Source organism: Coregonus lavaretus (assembly GCF_964263955.1).
Source record: "Coregonus lavaretus genome assembly, chromosome: 22".
Lineage (NCBI taxonomy): Eukaryota > Metazoa > Chordata > Actinopteri > Salmoniformes > Salmonidae > Coregonus > Coregonus lavaretus.
The window spans coordinates 5,522,266-5,542,601 of record NC_140009.1 but is presented as its reverse complement, the minus strand read 5'-3'; the positions used below and the strand labels follow the sequence as shown (position 1 = coordinate 5,542,601).

General features: G+C 42.5%; 1 protein-coding gene across 1 annotated transcript in view; it reads left to right on the top strand.

Moving 5' to 3' along the window:
• Nucleotides 1-20,336, top strand: part of LOC311149472 (uncharacterized protein) — a gene marked incomplete at both ends in the record, with an annotated part of 790,865 nt that overhangs the window by 79,284 nt on the left and 691,245 nt on the right. The gene's annotated exons all lie outside the window — the stretch shown is intronic.

Below are 20,336 nucleotides of genomic sequence, written 5' to 3'. Positions count from 1 at the left end.
AGCTAGCATTTTGATCATCAGGCAGCGTGTGTGTGTATGTTTGTCGTAGTGCATACGTGAATGTGCGTGCTCCCCAGCCAGCCCAGGTTACCCCAGTATTATAAATAGAACTGTGATACCCAGGGGAAGCTTGTCACAGACGTTGGCAACCGGCCCCGGCAACGTAGTGCCATGGTGATGAATCCTCCTGTGATGTCATGGAGGAGGGCACACACACACACGAGGGCACGTTGATGCGCTTTGTCAACCAGCTGTTACCAAGCCGGGTTGTGTTCATTAGAGAGAAAACGTTTAGAAGCAGAGTGAAACCAGCTGTTATCAAGCCGGGTTGTGTTCATTAGAGAGAAAACGTTTAGAAGCAGAGTGAAACCAACTGTTATCAGGCTGGGTTGCGTTCATTCGGAAGAAAACGTTTAGAAGCAGAGTGAAACCAGCTGTTATCAAGCCGGGTTGTGCTCATTAGGGAGAAAACATTTAGAAGTAGAGTGAAACCAGCTATTATCAATCCGGGTTGTGTTCATTTAAGGAGAAAATGTTTAGAAGCAGAGTGAAACCAACTGTTAAAAAAAACAATTGAAACAGGGAGGTACAGCCTGAATGTGTACTAAGATACTACCTAAGAATTTGAGCACAGATTGTAGTTTTCCGTTGCAAAATGTTTTGCTACGGTGTGACCTATTGAACACTACCCAGGTGTGCCGCCAAGCCATTATATATATGGATTTCTGTTGACCGTTGTTCAGAAATGGATCAATGGAAAATGTAGGGTTAATTATTATTGTACATTCCTCTAATCATCTTCTTCGATAAGCACTCTGATCAATCAATGGCACTAATAATATATTTATTTATGTGAATTGTCAAGTTTGACTTTTTATTTTAATGGTTGAGATAATTGTATGACAGTTGAGTGGATTATGTAGTCTATAATACTGTAGTGTACAAAATGAAAGTTGTTTTTTTGTTGTTGCAATAGAAGACTTGAACCACAGTGTGGCACTGTTGGCCACCAGAGGAGTACCTGACGGTATCTGTGTGTCTCCTGCCCCTCCCAGAAGACAGTGATGACACACACAGAGCACACTGTGGCTCTTTCTAAAAAATCCATCCTCTCCTTCATTGCACTGATCTGAAAGAACTGATCAGGTTAAATATTTTCCAAACAGTGCAGATGAAGGGGGAGAAATGATGCGATTGAGAATGAGATACATCCGAGCTGTTGCTAGCAGCCAGACCAGAGATGGTTGGTTTATAATGTTGAAACAGGATTTGGCCAACCTATTGATGGTGTATAATGTTGATACAGGCTATGGTCAACCTGTTGATGGTTCAGAATGTTGATACAGGCTATGGTCAACCTGTTGATGGTTCAGAATGTTGATACAGGATTTGGTCAACCTGTTGATGGTTCAGAATGTTGATACAGGCTATGGTCAACCTGTTGCATCACAGCCAGAGGTTGCTAGGGACTGCTTGTTGGATCACAGCCCCAGGTTGCTAGGGACTGCTTGTTGGATCACAGCCACATGTTGCTAGGGACTGCTTGTTGGATCACAGCCACAGGTTGCTAGGTACTGCTTTTTGGATTACAGCCACAGGTTGCTAGGGACTGTTTGTGGATCACAGCCACAGGTTGCTAGGGACTGCTTGTTGGATCACAGCCACATGTTGCTAGGGACTGTTTGTGGATCACAGCCACAGGTTGCTAGGGTCTACTTGTTGGATCACAGCCACAGGTAAATTATGGATGACCAATTAGAGAGCTAGAATCACTTGAACTATTATTGATTTATTGATGGAGGGAGGGAGGGAGGGAGGGAGGGAGGGAGAGAGAGAGAGAGAGAGAGAGAGAGAGAGAGAGAGAGAGAGAGAGAGAGAGAGAGAGAGAGAGAGAGAGAGAGAGAGAGAGAGAGAGAGAGAGAGAGAGAGAGAGAGAGAGAGAGAGAGAGAGAGAGAGAGAGAGAGAGAGAGAGAGAGAGAGAGACAGACAGAGGGAGTGTGTGAGAGAGAGAGAGAGAGATCAGTCAGTGTGATACCATCATACAGTACTCCGACTTTAATGTCATGCAGGCAGCTTCTGCCAAAGTGTGGTCTCTGTCTGGTCTGACACTACCCAGGAGGATCTGTCTGGTCTGACACTACCCAGGAGGAGCTGTCTGGTCTGACACTACCCAGGAGGAGAGAGACTTGAAGGTGTTTGTGCACATGGGCCCGATTCAGACATTGGAAATTACACCTCCTACGCACACCTTTCCTACGCACTTCTCAGTAGTTGGTATTCAAACTTACCTTATGAAGTTGCATAACGGGCTTTGCAGGCGTGGTTCCCTTGTGGGCAGTGACTACATGTAATTCAACCACTGAAAACCCTCTCACTTGCTGGCCAACAGATTTTCTTGTGGAGTTTTCAATCAATAGAGTTTTCAGTACATTTATCTTAAGCCATCCCTTTAAATACGGTGCACCTTTAATTTGAATTTTGTCGACAGACTAGAATACATTGAGAGAACAGGTTCATAAAATAGGGATCAATTAAAGAAAGCCATCTAAATATATGCATATTTGTCTTCATTTCATCACCAACTGGTAGTTTTAAAAATACTCTGATTATTTAGCCACATTTTAGGGTTAGGGAGAATGAATCATTTAAAAAAAACAGGTTTGGAGATCCTTTAGGCACTAAATATATCGATGAATCAAAAATTATTCATTCTGAAAATTGCCACGTTCAGTTCTTCAACCCCATGGTAATGTTGGAAGATTAGTGTACATAGAATTGTAACAGTACGGTAGTAGGATATACCCTCGTCTGATTGCCTGCACTCCATAGAACTGTGTGATGACACAGCCAAGTATTGCGCTGTGTCAGGGTCAACCTGTTAAGGCTTGGTCTGCGCTCCGCTCCAAAACGTTTTAATTAGCCTACATGTCTTTTTTTTAAAAATATATTATCAACCGTTACTAATGATCCTCAGCAACAACCACGCGGCCGTGATGACGTTTACAGAGGAAGGAAATGGAGGTAAATGAAACAATGTAATTAAATGGAATGATAATGTTGGCTATACCAACTGAAGGGAACTAACAGTAAATTGGCAGTTGAATATGTGTTGTTATTAGACCTACTGACGGTCCAGACTGCTAGTGGTATTTAAACATGATAGAAATAGGAAACAGAGAAAGTCGGGGCAGCCTATAATTAGGACATTCGAGAGTGCCCATCCCTGCAAGTTCAAAGGCTGTACAATTTAAATTCTGCATAATGACACAGCATTTCATTTCGTCTCCAGTGGTGTTATGGTTAAATAGATCTAAAACAAGCGTCATTTATATTTACAATTCCCTTATCCAAACTGATTACTCAAATACCTCGCTCTTATCAATAACTCTTATCAAGTTGTAAATTACAGTTCTTGGAGAATGGTGTTAGTAGATGCTTTTTCCACTTGGAACCGGTAGGTTCGCTAGTCGTTATTTATGGTTTCCTCGCACGTAAAGGTGGTGGAATTATGAGGGAATTAAGTCAAGGTCAGAATACCGCGTATCTGTAGACACACCTCTGCCACACGTTCATTTATTCGATCTCCACCCAAAACGAGTAGCGTGTGAACAGCACGGGTGTGAATTGAAATCGGTACCATGGCCTTTACTAGACAATTTTCCTAAAAGGATGTTAAATTCCCTAAATCACTTTAATGTAATGTAAACTCCAGAGCCTGTATGTATTATCACTGTCTCATTACTGCCTTGTACAATAAATTAATCCTGTGTAGACTAACTCGATTTCTCCCAAATTACAGTGATAGTGTATTCATTTATTGAATAGTGATAATATGCTTTATTCTGTGATTGATCAATAACTAAACTACAGTACTTAAAGGGGAAGTTCAGGATTGTACAACTTGATGTTAGATGGTTCCTCACCCTGAAAGTAGTCTATATGCCCCATTCACTTCCATTGAGTGTGTTAGCTAGTGGTGGCTAAAGTTAGCGGAAGTTTGTATTAGCTGTTTGAAGAAAACCGATCCATGGATAACATTTTCTCCTGGCCCATAGGAACCAGAGCAACCATTTTAACATCAAGTTGTAGAATCCTGAACCTCCCCTTTTATTCTGTATATTTACTCTAGATGTTGATGTACATTCTGTCAATCCACAATGAATATATCTATATAGGAAGTGACAAGTTGAATACTTGAGCTGTATATAATAATTGTATATTTTGAGATATTTCAGATTTTTGTACGTAATGTACCCTTATTGTGTCTGTAGATTTATGATGTAAAGATATTATTAGTGTGAAAATTGTTGTCCTCAATCAAAATAACTGGAAAGATTGTACTTTGGTGTGTGTCTGTGTGCGTGCTGGTGTGAGCGAGCGAGAACGTGGCGTGCTTACGCTTGTGTGTGAATGAGTGGGTGATTCTGTGTACATGTAGATGTCATTGTTAAAACTGGTTGTGTGTTTCTTAATTTCCACCTTCAGTGTTGTGTGAGCTTTACTTACTGTAATCAAGTAGATATGACTCACTTGTAATGACTTGGGACCACTGACTTCTTTAAGCAATCTGTAAGTGTTCTGTGTCTCTTCAGCTGTTCTTTGGGACAACTCTCTGTTCTCCACAGAAATTACAACTTGAACATGGCATAAAATAGCGTGACAATTCATGAGCATCAATACTGTAACAACCAATGTTTTTGTCTTAGAAAAAACATTGAGGGAAAATGAAATAAAAGTTACCACTTTTATGAACGGTGTTATACAGTGTGTGGGTTGTGTCATTTATTAGAGATTTCATTAGAATGTGAGTCTTACCCTGAATGTTGATCGCTTCAGGAAAAGTGTTGTAGAAATCACATTTTCTGTTTATCTTTTCAGCAGAGAAATTTGGCTTGGAATCTAACAATGAATCTGTCTGTCAACAAGCACCTTGGGGTCTAACACTGTATCTGTTTGTTAACCTCTACGGGATCGGTGTCCTCTGTAGCTCAGCTGGTAGAGCACGGCGCTTGTAACGCCAAGGTAGTGGGTTCAATCCCCGGGACCACCCATACACAAAAAAAGAAATGTATGCATGCATGACTGTAAGTCGCTTTGGACAAAAGCGTCTGCTAAATGGCATATTATTATTATTATACGGGACGGTTGTTGCTCAATATGCGATATGTGACTAGAATGGTGTTGTAAACAACAGCTAACTTTCCAGGACATAGACATGTCTTATATGGGCAGAAAGCTTACATTCTTGTTAATCTAACTGCAGTGTCCAATTTACAGTAGCTATTACAGTGAGAAAATACCATGCTATTGTTTGAGGATAGTGCACAACAACAAAACACTTTTGTCACGGCAACTGGTTTGGTACATTCACCTCTGAAGGTAAATAATGTACTTACATTCAGTAATCTTGCTCTCATTTGTCATCCTGAGGGTCCCAGAGATACAATGTAGTGTAGTTTTGTTTGAAAAATCAATTTGTATATTCAAATGTAGGAACTGGGTTCTACAGTTTGACCTCTGGCTCCACACCGAGCCCGCCCGGCGATCTAGATATGTGAAGTTTAGTGTCTTTTCTGTAGGGAAGCTAATGATCCATCATTTATGATATTCCTGGGAATGTGCAAACTTTACATGTCTTATTACCATAGCATTTTTGTATGTTCTCTATAGTTATGTCCTTGAAAATCAATTTGGCACATTTGGGAAAACTCCTGGCAGACTTGATACAAAATATTGTGTAGTGATGTTTTTCTTCACTGGATCAGTCTGAAACTTTGCACACACACTGCTGCCATCTGGTGGACAACATCTCAATTACATCTAGAATACTACATCACTGTCTGGCCTTTCTCTTGCATTTCAAAGATGATGCAAAAAACAAACCAAAAAACATGTTTTTTTTGTTTGTATTATCTTTCACCAGATCTAATGTGTTATATTCTCCTACATTCATTTAATATTTCCACAAACGTCAAAGTGTTTCCTTTCTAATTATATCAAGAATATGCATATCCTTGCTTCAGGTCCTGAGCTACAGGCAGTTAGATTTGGGTATGTTATTTTAGGGCGAAAATGAAAAAAAAAAAGGGTCAGAACGTTTTAACAAGCAATATTTAGCAGAAACTGAAGCTACAGTAGCTTGCTGGGGTACCTCCCGAGTGGAGCAGTGGTCACTAGAGATCCTGGTTCGAATCCAGGCTCTGTCGTAGCCGGCTGCGACCGGGAGACCCATGGGGAGGCGCACAATTGACCCCAGGGTAGGGAAGGGAATGACCGGCAGGGACATAGCTCAGTTGGTAGAGCATGGCATTTGCAACGCCAGGGTTGTGGGTTTGATTCTCACGGGGGGCCAGTATGAACAATACCAAAAATAATGTATGCACTCACTTAACTGTAAGTCGCTCTGGATAAGAGTGTCTGCTAAAATGACTAAAATGTTCTATTCACTTGCCGAGGCCACAGTAGGGAGAGATGTTCCCCATGGACGGCTTTATTGAGAGATGTCAAAGATGCCTGGATTCCCAGAAGTGGATACAACAGTGACGCTTGGATGTGAAAATATATAACCCTCACCATCTGAGACAGATGTCACGCCCTTTCAGCTCACTATATGTCAGATTCTGGTCCTGCGTGGCTCAGTGGCTAGAGCATGGCGTTTCCAACCCCAGGATCGTGGGTTTGATTCCCGCTGGGGCCCACCCATACCGATACTATGTGTGCATGCATGAGGGTAAGGCACTTAGGATGAACGTGTCTGCTGAATGGCATATATTAGTATTATAAGGATTCATTGGCAATAAAATCAGAACGTAGTTTGTTGAGGAACACCATAATCTCTCTTGTACGAGAGCCATCATCCCTATCCTGTCAGCTGACTGACTGGGGGTTAAAGGTTAAAGGTCCCTGACATGCCCACCAGAAAGACACAGCAGCCATAGAGAAGGCTTTGGGGGACACACACACACACATGTACATACCCATGTACGCACTCACACACGCGTTCACACAAAATCCTCAGAGAATTGGGACAGGAGCAGGGTGTGTGTGCGTGCATGCGTCCATGACATGAAATATTTACACCCTTTGAAAGCAACACTGGAGTGGTATCTTGTCCGACTAGAGTTAACCTTGTCTGTCCAGAGTTAACCCTGTCTGTCCAGAGTTAACCTTGTCTGACTAGTTTTAACAAATACCTAATCTAAAATCCTACCATTTCTAGTCAAAGTGAGGTGTGTGAAATGAGAGACGGCCCATAAACAGTACAAAGTGAGGTGTGTGAAATGAGAGACGGCCCATAAACAGTCCTTCCCTGTAACACTCAGCTGCCCACAGCAGCATCACTATGCCTTGGAGGCCAGCTGGGCCCTTGGTCTGGAAGCTAGCTGACGTTGAAACAGCAACAGACGTGAGAATATGACTGATAGCTTTCGTCCTTGGTCTGGAAGCTGGCTGACGTTGAAACAGCAACAGACGTGAGAATATGACTGATAGCTTTCGTCCTTGGTCTGGAAGCTGGCTGACGTTGAAACAGCAACAGACGTGAGAATATGACTGATAGGTTTCCACCCCCACATCCACTGTCTTCTTGTCCTTCCTAACAGGAAGTGGGGCTAAGAGTGTAAAAAATGTTTGCTGCTGCCAAGAGCCTTTTCCTAGATCCTAGTGCAGGTGGACGGATATTGGGAAAATGGGAAGTGGCCTCTTGGCTTGGTATGCAGGGCACACACACACACACACACACACACACACACACACACACACACACACACACACACACACACACACACACACACACACACACACACACACACACACACACACACACACACACACACACACACACACACACACTAATTGTGTTGTCTTGGTGCTCTGACCAGATAAAGATCTGGACTGGAACCTGGGAACCTGCAGGATGGCACATCGTCCTCCATCATTAACTATAAAGATGGGACTCCCATTAGTGTATGTGCCGGTATATATATATATATATATATATGTGTATGTATTTCTGTTGACAGGATACCCCAAAAGAGAGATGTTGCCGTTCTGCTGTTCAAAGACCACAGGAACACAGAGGTTAAGAATGGAAGAGTGTGACGCAGCGATGAGGGACAATACTGTTGACATTTACGCACAACCTGTCTGCCAAGTCAACAGTGTCAGAACCAGTTCCTGCTCTGGCGGAACTCTATGTACATCTACACAATAACAGAAAACACGTACACACACACACACACACACCTTGTTGACTCATCTCTTGCTAGGGGGCAATTGTGTAGGCTAGCTTTTGATTAAATGCATAACTCAAAGTGCCAACAGGAGACATGAGGCACAGCACAGACTTATTCCAACCTGACAGATTCTGTCCTCACAGATAGTTGATGTTGTTTGTTGTACTGCTGTTAGTTTACATATCACATTGAGATCGAGATCGGGCCCAGCTCATTTAAAAAATGGGTGTAAGTGTGTGTGTGTGTGTGTGCTGTATATGTGTGTGTGTGTGTGTGTGTGTGTGTGTGTGTGTGTGTGTGTGTGCGTGCGTGCGTGCGTGTGTGTGTGTGTGTGTGTGTGTGTGTGTGCGTGTGTGTGTGCGTGCGTGCGTGTGTGTGTGTGCGTGCGTGTGTGTATGTGTGCGTGTGTGCTTGTCCTCCTGGTCCTCTGTGTAAACGAGCAGCCACTTAGCACCAGTGAGTAGGCAGCAGGAGATTGGATGGCTGCTGATGTCGTACAACAACACCACATAATAACACAGCTCCGCTCTACGATGGATGGATGTAGGACTGTGTGTGTGTGAGTGTGTGTGTGTTTTTGGTTGTACTGTCCTTGTGGGGAACCAGAAGTCCTCACAAGCATAGTAAAACAAGGAACATTGGGGACATTTCGCCAGTCCCCAGAAGGACCATTTTTATTTTAGGGTTAGGTTTAGGGTTAGGGGTTAGGGAAAATAGGATTTTGAATAGGAATCTGCTGAGGCTAAATTAGCCTGTATGCGACAATAACTGCTGCAAAAACAGCCAGAATTAAATTGCTACATCCATTTCCAGAGAACTTACACAATGGGTCATGTTTCAAGGCTGTTTGATTGAATTTAGGCCAACGGCCACTGATGTTTGATTTTGTAAATGAAAGCAACCCCCCCCCCCCCCCCAAAAAAAAACGATGTCCTGCTCCTTCCCTGACTTTTCCTAAATGTTTGTATTTTACACTGTTCATTTGTCAGAATTTTAAAATCTCACACAGAAAAGTATTTAGAGCCTTTTTACCTTTTCCTATTCCCAACTTACCACCGCCAAGACAATGCGCTGTAGGACGTTGGTACCCAGCCAGGGGCAAATATGTCTCTCTCTCCTCACTGAATGAATGACAAATGGATGAATGGGCGATAATTGTGCACCTTACTTCACAATTTCATTTAAATTAGGCCCAACTGAATGAAGAGGGTGAAGAGGTTGATTTTAATTTAGAAAAGACAATAGCGTAACGATGAGGTTGTGTAATGCCTATTTTTCAGCAGAAAATAATTTAACCCTGCGCCTTGACGGTTGATACCGTTCTCTTTTAAAAATGTACTTAGTAAAAATAAGCTGTTACAGGACTGTTTTATTTACTCTATTACTAATCACATTTATTGAAAAGGGAAATGAAAACATGCTAGGTGTTGCAGTAGGCCTTTAGAATAATGCGAAACATATCCTTGACTATCCAAGTTGATGAGCAGGAAACAAACAATGTCAGTCAGCACAGCCGGCCCGTCGAAACTACACCTAAACTGTACTGAAACTAATTTCACACATAACAAGAGTTAGCCTATAGACACGATTAAATTGACAATTATCTGATGAGTGACAATATTAGGCATATCAGTTGTCAAATTGTACATGAAGAGATGGGCGCATCTTGTCATTGACAGATGCAGGGATAAGTTGTAGGGGTTTAATGGCACAGGCAGGGAGCCCAGCCAACAGCGAGTTGCAGTAATCCAGACGGGAGATGACAAGTGCCTGGATTAGGACCTGTGCAACTTTCTGTGTAACACAGATGCAGGGAAAGGAGCAATGTGCTCTAGTGGGTACTTATAGGCTGAAAGGCCAGGCGGTTCTAGTGTTAAAAGCTATGTGCAAAGTGCCCATAGAGCCAGAGAGGAAGGCTGGAGATGGACGCTGCAGTTGGCTGCTTGGTTCCTTTGGCTGCTATGACACTGTCTGACACGCTGCACTCCGGCGAAGCTGAATGGTTTAACAAAGGGGTTAGAGTTCACACACACGTCATAGAGGAACAGAGTGAAGCATCGATACGAAAACTGTAGAAAGGGCCGTACTTCCTGTTTATGTGTCAAGCTAATCTACCTTAATTCCCCACAGCCTCTCACACTGAGGGGAGACACTGGAGGAAGACTCCCCAAAGCTTCACTCTCACACTGAGATGTTTAGAATGTCGCTGCAACGTTTTACAGGCTCCTGACCAATACTTTTTTTTTTAGCACTGATCTTAACTTTTTTTGTACATAATGTTTCCGCCATCGTTTCCAATGAAAAAAGCTTCTAGACAGCAAGTCAGAGGCGCAGGACATACTGCTCACCCCCGGACCAGGCCATAATCCCCGAGACTCGGGGGAGTGAAAGATGGCGTAAGAGAGACTGACGTGCAGGTACCCTGCCCGAAACTACACTGCATGACCAAAAGTATGTGGACACCTGCTCGACGAACATCTCATTCCAAAATCATGGGCATTAATATGGAGTTGCTGCTATAACAGCCTCCACTCTTCTGGGAAGGCGTTCCACTAGATGTTGGAACATTGCTGTGGTGACTTGCTTCCATTCAGGCACAAGAGCATTAGTGATGTCGGGCACTGATGTTGGGCGATTAGGCCTGGCTCGCAGTCGGCATTCCAATTCATCCCAAAGGTGTTCGATGGAGTTGAGGTCGGGGCTCTGTGCAGGCCAGTCAAGTTCTTCCACACCGATCTCCAAAAACCATTTCTGTATGGACCAAGCTTTGTGCTTGAAGTAAAACAAATTATGTACATACGTATTAATGTAATACTGTGATAGGACATTTTTTGCTCTGAATATTTAATTAAACAGTCTTTATATTATGAAGATTATTTGAATCTGTCTCTGTGTCTTCTACTGTAATTGAGTTACAAATATGTAAATCATCATTATTACTTTTCTCAACATTTCCCTTTTCCCTTTTATCTGTTTATCTATGTAGCAGTACCATCCCTGTTCAACAATACTTGTCTACAACTTTATACCCAGAATTCGTTACACATTTTGATATATTGCCTGTTCTTTCATTCTCCAGAAACAGAAACAGGAAAGGGCCTTCCCCAAACTGTTGCCACAAAGTTGGAAGCACAGAATCGTCTAGAATGTCATTACATGCTATAGCGTTAAGATTTCCCATCACTGGAACTAAGGGGCCTAGCCCGAACCATGAAAAACAGCCCCAGACCATTACTCCTCCTCCACCAAACTTTACAGTTGGCACTATGCATTGGGGCAAGTAGCGTTCTCCTGGCATCTGCCAAACCCAGATTCGTCCATTGGACTGCCAGATGGTGAAGCGTGATTCATCACTCCAGAGAGCACGTTTCCACTGCTCCAGAGTCCAATGGCGGCAAGCTTTACACCACTCCAGCCGACGCTTGGCATTGCGCATGGTGATCTTAGGCTTGTGTGCAGCTGCTCGACCATGGAAACCCATTTCATGAAGCTCCTGATGAACAGTTATTGTGCTGACGTTGCTTCCAGAGGCAGTTTGGAACTCGGTAGTGAGTGTTGCAACCGAGGACAAACGATTTTCACACGCTACACGCTTCAGCACTCAGTGGTCCCATTCTGTGAGCTTGTGTGGCCTACCACTTAACGGCTCAGTAGTTGTTGCTCCTAGACATTTCCACTTCAAAATAACAGCACTTACAGTTGACCGGGGCAGCTCTAGCAGGGCAGAAATTTGACGAACTGACTTGTTGGAAAGGTGGCATCCTATGACAGTGCCCCGTTGAAAGTCACTGATCTCCTCAGTAAGGCCATTCTACTGCCAATGTTTGTCTATGTAGATTGCATGCCTGTGTGCTCGATTTTATAAACCTGTTAGCAATGGGTGTGGCTGAAATAGCCAAATCAACTAATTTGAAGGGGTGTCCACATACTTTTGTATATATAGTTGTATATATATATATATATATATATATATATATATATAGGCGAATAAATAATCCTCCTCTACCATCCATTCTATTGGCAAATGTACAATCACTGGAGAACAAACTGGATGAGCTCCGTTCGAGACTATCCTGTCAACGGGACCTGAAGAACTGTAATATCCTGTGTTTCTCGGAGTCGTGGCTGAACAAGGACATGGATAATATACATCTAGCTGGTTTTTCTATGCGTCGTCAAGACCGAACGGCATTGTCGGGTAAGGTTAGGGGGGAGGGGTGTGTCTCTTTGTTAACAACAGCTGGTGCGCAATCTCTAATATTAAGGACGTTTTGAGGTTCTTCTCGCCTGGGTTAAAATACCTCATATTAAGCTGTAGACCATACTATTTAGCATATATATTTTTTGTAACTGTCTATTTACCACCACAAACCGATGCTGGCACACACAGAAACGCATACAAAGCTCTCCCTTGCCCTCCATTTGGCAAATCTGACCATAACTATCCTGACTCCTGCTTACAAGCAAAAACTCAAACAAGAAGTAACAGTGACGCGCTCAATACGGAAGTGGTCCGATAAAGTGGATGCGTTTTACTAGCACAGACTGGAACATGTTCCGGGATTGATCCGATGGCATTGAGGAGTTTACCACATCAGTCACCGGCTTTATTAAGAAGTGCATTGATGGCGTCATCCCCACAGTGACCGTACGTACATATCCCAACCAGAAGCCATGGATTACAGACAACATCTGCACTGAGCTAAAGGCTAGAGCTGTCCCTTTCAAGGAGTGGGACACTAATCCGGATGCTTATAAGAAATCCCGCTACGACCTCCGACGAGTCACATTTTACATTTACATTTTAGTCATTTAGCAGACGCTCTTATCCAGAGCGACTTACAGGAGCAATTAGGGTTAAGTGCCTTGCTCAAGGGCACATCGACAGATTTTTCACCTAGTCGGCTTGGGGATTAGAACCAGCGACCTTTCGGTTACTGGCACAACGCTCTTAACCACTAAGCTACCTGCAAAGCATCAATACAGGACTAAGATCAAATCCTACTACGCCGGCTCTGACGCTCGTCGGGTGTGACACGGCTTGCAAACTATCATGGATTACAAAGGGGAACCCAGCCGTGAGCTGCCCAGTGATGCTAGCCTACCAGACGAGTTAAATGCCTTCTATGCTCGATTTGAGGCGAGTACCAGCTATTCCGGACAATTGTGTGATCACGCTCTCCGTAGCTGATCTGAGTAAGACCTTTAAACAGGTCAACATTCACAAGGCTGCAGGGCCAGATGGATTACCAGGACGCGTACTCAAAGCATGCACTGACCAGCTGGCAAGTGTCTTTGTATTTGTATTTATTAAGTATTGCTTAAATCTGATTTTACTGCTTGCATAAGTTATTTGATGTGGAATAGAGTTCCATGTAGTCATGGCTCTATGTAGTACTGTGCGCCTCCCATAGTCTGTTCTGGACTTGGGGATTGTGAAGAGACCTCTGGTGGCATGTCTTGTGGGGTATGCATGGGTGTCTGACCTGTGTGCTAGTAGTTTAAACAGACAGGTCGGTGCATTCAACATGTCAATCCTTCTCACAAATATAAGTAGTGATGAAGTCAATCTCTCCTCTACTTTGAGCCAGGAGAGATTGACATGCATATTATTCATGTTAGCTCTCCGTGTACATGTAAGGGCCAGCCATGCCAATTGTAATTTTCCTAAGTCCCTCTCTGTGGCATCTGACCAAACGACTGGACAGTAGTCCAGGTGCTACAAAACTAGGGCCTGTAGGACCTGCTTTGTTGATAGCGTCGTTAAGAAGGCAGAGCAGCGCCTTATTACGGACAGACCTGTCCCCATATTAGCTACTGTTGCATCAATATGTTTTGACCATGGCAGTTTACAATCCAGGGTTACTCCAAGCAGTTTAGTCTCCTCAACTTGCTCAATTTCCACATTATTCTTTACAAGATTTAGTTGAGGTTAAGGGTTTAGTGAATGATTTGTCCCAAATACAATGCTTTAATTTTTTTTAAATATTTAGGACTAACTTGTTTTCCCCACCCATTCTGTAACTGGCTGCAGCTCTTTGTTAAGTGTTGCAGTGATTTCACTTACTGTCGTAGCTGACGTGTACAGTGTTGAGTCATCAGCATACATAGAGACATAGACTTTACTCAGAGCCAGTGGCAGGTCATTAATAAAGATTTTTTTTAAAGTAAGGGGCCTAGACATCTGCCCTGGGGAATGCCTGACTCTACCTGGATTTTGTTGGAGAGGCTTCCATTAAAGAACACTCTTTGTGTTCTGTTAGACAGGTAACTCAATATAGCAGAGGATGTAAAGCCATAACACATTTTTCCAGCAGAATATTATGATCGATAATGTCAAACGCTGCACTGAAATCTTACAAAACAGCCCCCACAATCTTTTTATTATCAATTTCTCTAAGCCAATCATCAGTCATTTGTGTAAGTGCCGTACATGTTGAATGCCCTTCCCTAAAAGTGTGCTGAAAATCTGTTGTTCATTTGTTTACTGTGAAATACAGTGTATCTTGTCAAACCATTTTTTCCAAAAGTTTACTAAGGGTTGGTAACAGGCTGATTGGTCGGCTGTTTGAGCCAGTAAAGGGTGCTTTGCTATTCCTGTGTAGCGGAATGACTTTTGCTTTCCTCCAGGCCTGAGGGCACACACTTTCCTTTAGGCTTAGATTGAAGAGATGGCAAATAGGAGTGGCAATATCGTCCGCTATAATAATAATATGCCATTTAGCAGACGCTTTTATCCAAAGCGACTTACAGTCATGCGTGCATACATTTTTGTGTATGGGTGGTCCCGGGGATCGAACCCACTACCCTGGCGTTACAAGCGCCGTGCTCTACCAATTGAGCTACAGAGGACCACCCATACATACGCTATCATCCTCAATAATTTTCCATCCATGTTGTCAGACCCCGGTGGCTTGTCATTGTTTATTGACAACAATAATTTTTTCACCTCTTCCACACCCGCTTTACAGAATTCAAAATTACAATGTTTGTCTTTCATAATTTGGTCAGTTATGCATGGATGTGTAGGTTCAGAATTTGTTTTTGGCATGTCATGCCAATGAAAAAATCATTAAAGTAGTTGGCAATATCAGTGGGTTTTGTGATGAATCAGCCATCTGATTGCCCAAAATTTCATTGAAGGTGCTCCAAAGCATTTTACTATCATTCTTTATGTCATTTATCTTTGTTTCATAGTACAGATTCTTCTTCTTTTTGGTCAGTTTAGTCACATGATTTCTCAATTTATAGTACGTTTGCCAAATCGGCTGTGCAGCCAGACTTATTTGCCATTTATTTTGCCTCATCCCTCTCAAACATACAATTTTTCAATTCCTTATCAATCCACGGGGATTTAACAGTTTTTCTTTACACACCACAGACCAGAAAATATTATTTACATCTTCAACATAGGAATCACAACAAAACATATTGTATGACCTCTTATACACTATATTAGGCCCTGCCTTTGGAAATGTGGTTTTCCTAGATATGGCTACTATATTATGATCACTACATCTGATGGATTTGGATACTGCTTTAGAGCAGATTTCTGCAGCATTAGTAAAGATGTGATCAATACATGTGGATGATTCATTTGTAAATACCCTGTCAGCTTGGCTGATAATCCCGAGTGGCACAGTGGTCTAAGGCACTGCATCTTGGCGCTTGAGGTGTTACTACAGACTCCCTGGTTCGATTCCAGGCTGTATCACAACCGGCCGTGATGGGGAGTCCTATAGGGCGGTGCACAATTGGCCCGGGTTTGGCCGGTGTAGGCCATCATTGTAAATAAGAATTTGTTCTTAACTGACTTGCCTAGTTAAATAAAGGTAAAATAAATAAAAACCTGAACCACGTTGCAGGCACTGCTTACAGTTTGAAGCTTTTTCTTGAGTGGGCAACTTGATGGAAGCCAGTCAATATTCAGGTCACCCAGAAAATATATCTCTCTGTTGATATCACATACATTATCAAGCATTTCACACACACAGTATTATCCAGATACTGACTGTTAGCACTTGGTCTATAACAACTTCCCACAATAATTGGCTTTAGGTGAGGCAGGTGAACCTGTAGCCATATTACTTCAACAGCATTTGACATGATATCCTCTCTAAGCTTTACATAAAATATGACTCTGAATATAAACGGCAACACCTCCACCATTGGCATTCCTGTCTCTTGTGAAGATGTTGAATTGCTACCACTATCATCAAAGGTATTATCTAAGTGAATTTCAGAGATAGTCAGTATATGAATGTTATCTGTTACTAGCAAGTTATCGATTTCATGAACCTTGTTTCTTAGGCTACATATGTTAATGTGGGCTATTTTTAGCACTATTCTGGGAATTCTTGATTGTTTTTATTGCTTTAGTAGGAGGCTTATCAGAGGTAGATACAGTTGAAGTCGGAAGTTTACATACACTTAGGTTGGAGTCATTAAAACTTGTTTTTCAACCACTCCACAAATTTCTTGTTAACAAACTATAGTTTTGGCAAGTCAGTTAGGACATCTACTTTGTGCATGACACAAGTACTTTTTCCAACAATTGTTTACAGACAGATTATTACACTTATAATTCACTGTATCACAATTCCAGTGGGTCAGAAGTTTACATACACTAAGTTGACTGTGCCTTTAAACAGCTTGGAAAATTCCAGAAAACGATGTCATGGCTTTAGAAGCTTCTGATAGGCTAATTGACATAATTTTAGTCAATTGGAGGTGTACCTGTGGATGTATTTCAAGGCCTACCTTCAAACTCAGTGCCTCTTTGCTTGACATCATGGGAAAATAAAAAGAAATCAGCCAAGATCTCAGAAGAAAAATGGTAGACCTCCACAAGTCTGGTTCATCCTTGGGAGCAATTTCCAAATGCCTGAAGGTACCACGTTCATCTGTACAAACAATAGTACGCAAGTATAAACACCATGGGACCACGCAGCCGTCATACCGCTCAGGAAAGAGACGCATTCTGTCTCCTAGAGATGAGCGTACTTTGGTGCGAAAAGTGCAAATCAATCCCAGAACAACAGCAAAGGACCTTGCGAAGATGCTGGAGGAAACAGGTACAGAAGTGTCTATATCCACAGTAAAACGAGTCCTATATCGACATAGGAAGGAAGAAGTCACTGCTCCAAAACCGCCATAAAAAAGCCAGACTATGGTTTGCAACTGCACATGGGGACAAAGATCGTACTTTTTGGAGAAATGTCCTCTGGTCTGAAGAAACAAAAATAGAACCGTTTGGCCATAATGAAAAATAATGACTATCGTTATGTTTGGAGGAAAAAGGGGGTTGCTTGCAAGCCGAAGAACACCATCCCAACCGTGAAGCACTGGGGTGGCAGCATCATGCTGTGGGGGTGCTTTGCTGCAGGAGGGACTGGTGCACTTCACAAAATAGATTGCATCATGAGGAAGGAAAATTAAGTGGATATATTGAAGCAACATCTCAAGACATCAGTCAGGAAGTTAAAGCTTGGTCGCAAATGGGTCTTCCAAATGCACAATGACCCCAAGCATACTTCCAAAGTTGTGGCAAAATGGCTTAAGGACAACAAAGTCAAGGTATTGGAGTGGCCATCACAAAGCCCTGACCTCAATCCTATAGAAAATTTGTGGGCAGAACTGAAAAAGCGTGTGCAATCACGGAGGCCTACAAACCTGACTCTTTTACACCAGCTCTGTCAGGAGGAATGGATCAAAATTCACCCAATTTATTGTGGGAAGCTTGTGGAAGGCTACCCAAAACGTTTGACCCAAGTTAAACAATTGAAAGGCAATGCTACCAAATACTAATTGAGTGTATGTAAACTTCTGACCCACTGGGAATGTGATGAAAGAAGTAAAAGCTGAAATAAATCATTCTCTCTACTATTATTCTGACATTTCACATTCTTAACATAAAGTGGTGATCCTAACTGACCTAAGACAGGGAATTTTTACTAGCATTAAATGTCAGGAATTGTGAAAAACTGAGTTTAAATGTATTTGGCTAAAGGTGTATGTAAACTTCCGACTTCAACTGTAGTACAGTGATATTGATGTTTGGGCTGATAGTTTCAGGATGCTGAAAATATTTGGCGTGGGACTTCAGATCCTCAAAAAGTTCCACAGCTGCACCATTGACAGCATCTTGACTGGCTGCATCAGCGCTTGGTATGGCAACTGCTTGGCATCCGACCGCAAGGCACTACAGAGGGTAGTGCATACGGCCCAATACATCACTGGGGCCGAGCTCCCTGCCATCTAGGACCTCTATACCAGGCGGTGTCAGAGAAAGGCCCTAAAAATTGTCAAAGGCTCCAGCCACCCAAGTCATACACTGTCCTCTTTGCTGCCGCACGGCAAGCGGTACCAATGCACCAAGTCTGGAACCAACAGGACGCTGAATAGCTTCTATAGTTAAATAGTTAACCAAATAGCTACCTAGACTAACTTTTTTGACTCATCACATACGCTGCTGCTGCTACTGTTTATTATCTATCCTGTTGTCTAGTCCCTTTACCCCTACCTACAGTATACTGCTGCTACTGTCTATTATCTATCCTGTTGCCTAGTCACTTTACCCCTACCTACAGTATACTGCTGCTACTGTCTATTATCTATCCTGTTGCCTAGTCACTTTACCCCTACCTACAGTATACTGCTGCTACTGTCTATTATCTATCCTGTTGTCTAGTCACTTTACCCCTACCTACAGTATACTGCTGCTACTGTCTATTATCTATCCTGTTGTCTAGTCACTTTACCCCTACCTACAGTATACTGCTGCTACTGTCTATTATCTATCCTGTTGTCTAGTCACTTTACCCCTACCTACAGTATACTGCTGCTACTGTCTATTATCTATCCTGTTGCCTAGTCACTTTACCCCTACCTACAGTATACTGCTGCTACTGTCTATTATCTATCCTGTTGCCTAGTCACTTTACCCCTACCTACAGTATACTGCTGCTACTGTCTATTATCTATCCTGTTGTCTAGTCACTTTACCCCTACCTACAGTATACTGCTGCTACTGTCTATTATCTATCCTGTTGTCTAGTCCCTTTATTCCTAGCTATATGTACATATCTACCTCCATTACCTCGTACCCCTGCACATGGACTTGGTACTGGTACCCAGTGTATCTAGCTAAACTATCGTTACTCATTGTGTAGTTATTACTACTTTTCTATTATTTCTCTATTTTCTTTCTCTCTGCGTTGTTGGGAAAGGCCCGGAAGTAAGCACTTCACTGTTAGTCTACACTTGTTATTTATAAAGCATGTGACAAATACAATGTGATTTGATTTGAGGGGAGACACTGGAGGATGAATCCCCACAGCTTCACTCCCACACTGAGGGGAGACTGACATGGGGCATTATCTCCTAACCTGGCATTAAAACAAACAAACACATCTCTCTCTCTCTCTCTCTCTCTCTCTCTCTCTCTCTCTCTCTCTCTCTCTCGCTCTCTCTCTCTCTTTCTCTTTCTCTTTCTCTTTCTCTTTCTCTTTCTCTCTCTCTCTCTCTCTCTCTCTCTCTCTCTCTCTCTGTCTGTCTCTGTCTCTCTCTCTCTCTCTCTCTCTCTCTCTCTCTCTCTCTCTCTCTCTGTCTGTCTCTGTCTCTGACTCTCTCTGCCTCTCTCTCTCTCTCTCTCTCTCTCTCTCTCTCTCTCTCTCTCTCTCTCTCAATTCAATTCAATTCAATTCGCTTTATTGGCATGACGTAACAATGTACATATTGCCAAAGCTTACTTTGGATATTTACAATATAAAAAATAAATAAAAATGAGAATCAAAAATTGTCAACGGGACAACAGTAACAACAATAACCAACGGTCAATATAACCATACATTCAACAATAACAATAATCATACAGTTGAGGACATGTGCAGGTTTATTGGTCTGTCAGACACTGTCCCTCAACTTATGGCAGGCAGCAATGTAGTGCGCTGCCAACCCACAGCTCTCTGCGTCCTCCCCCAACAGGATGGGTAGCCTATCCTCATCAGAGAGGTCTTTAAAACCTTGAATAAGGATTTCAAATTTGGGGAAATGACACTCTCTAATTGTTTTATATTTTTGACATTTTGTCAGGAAATGCA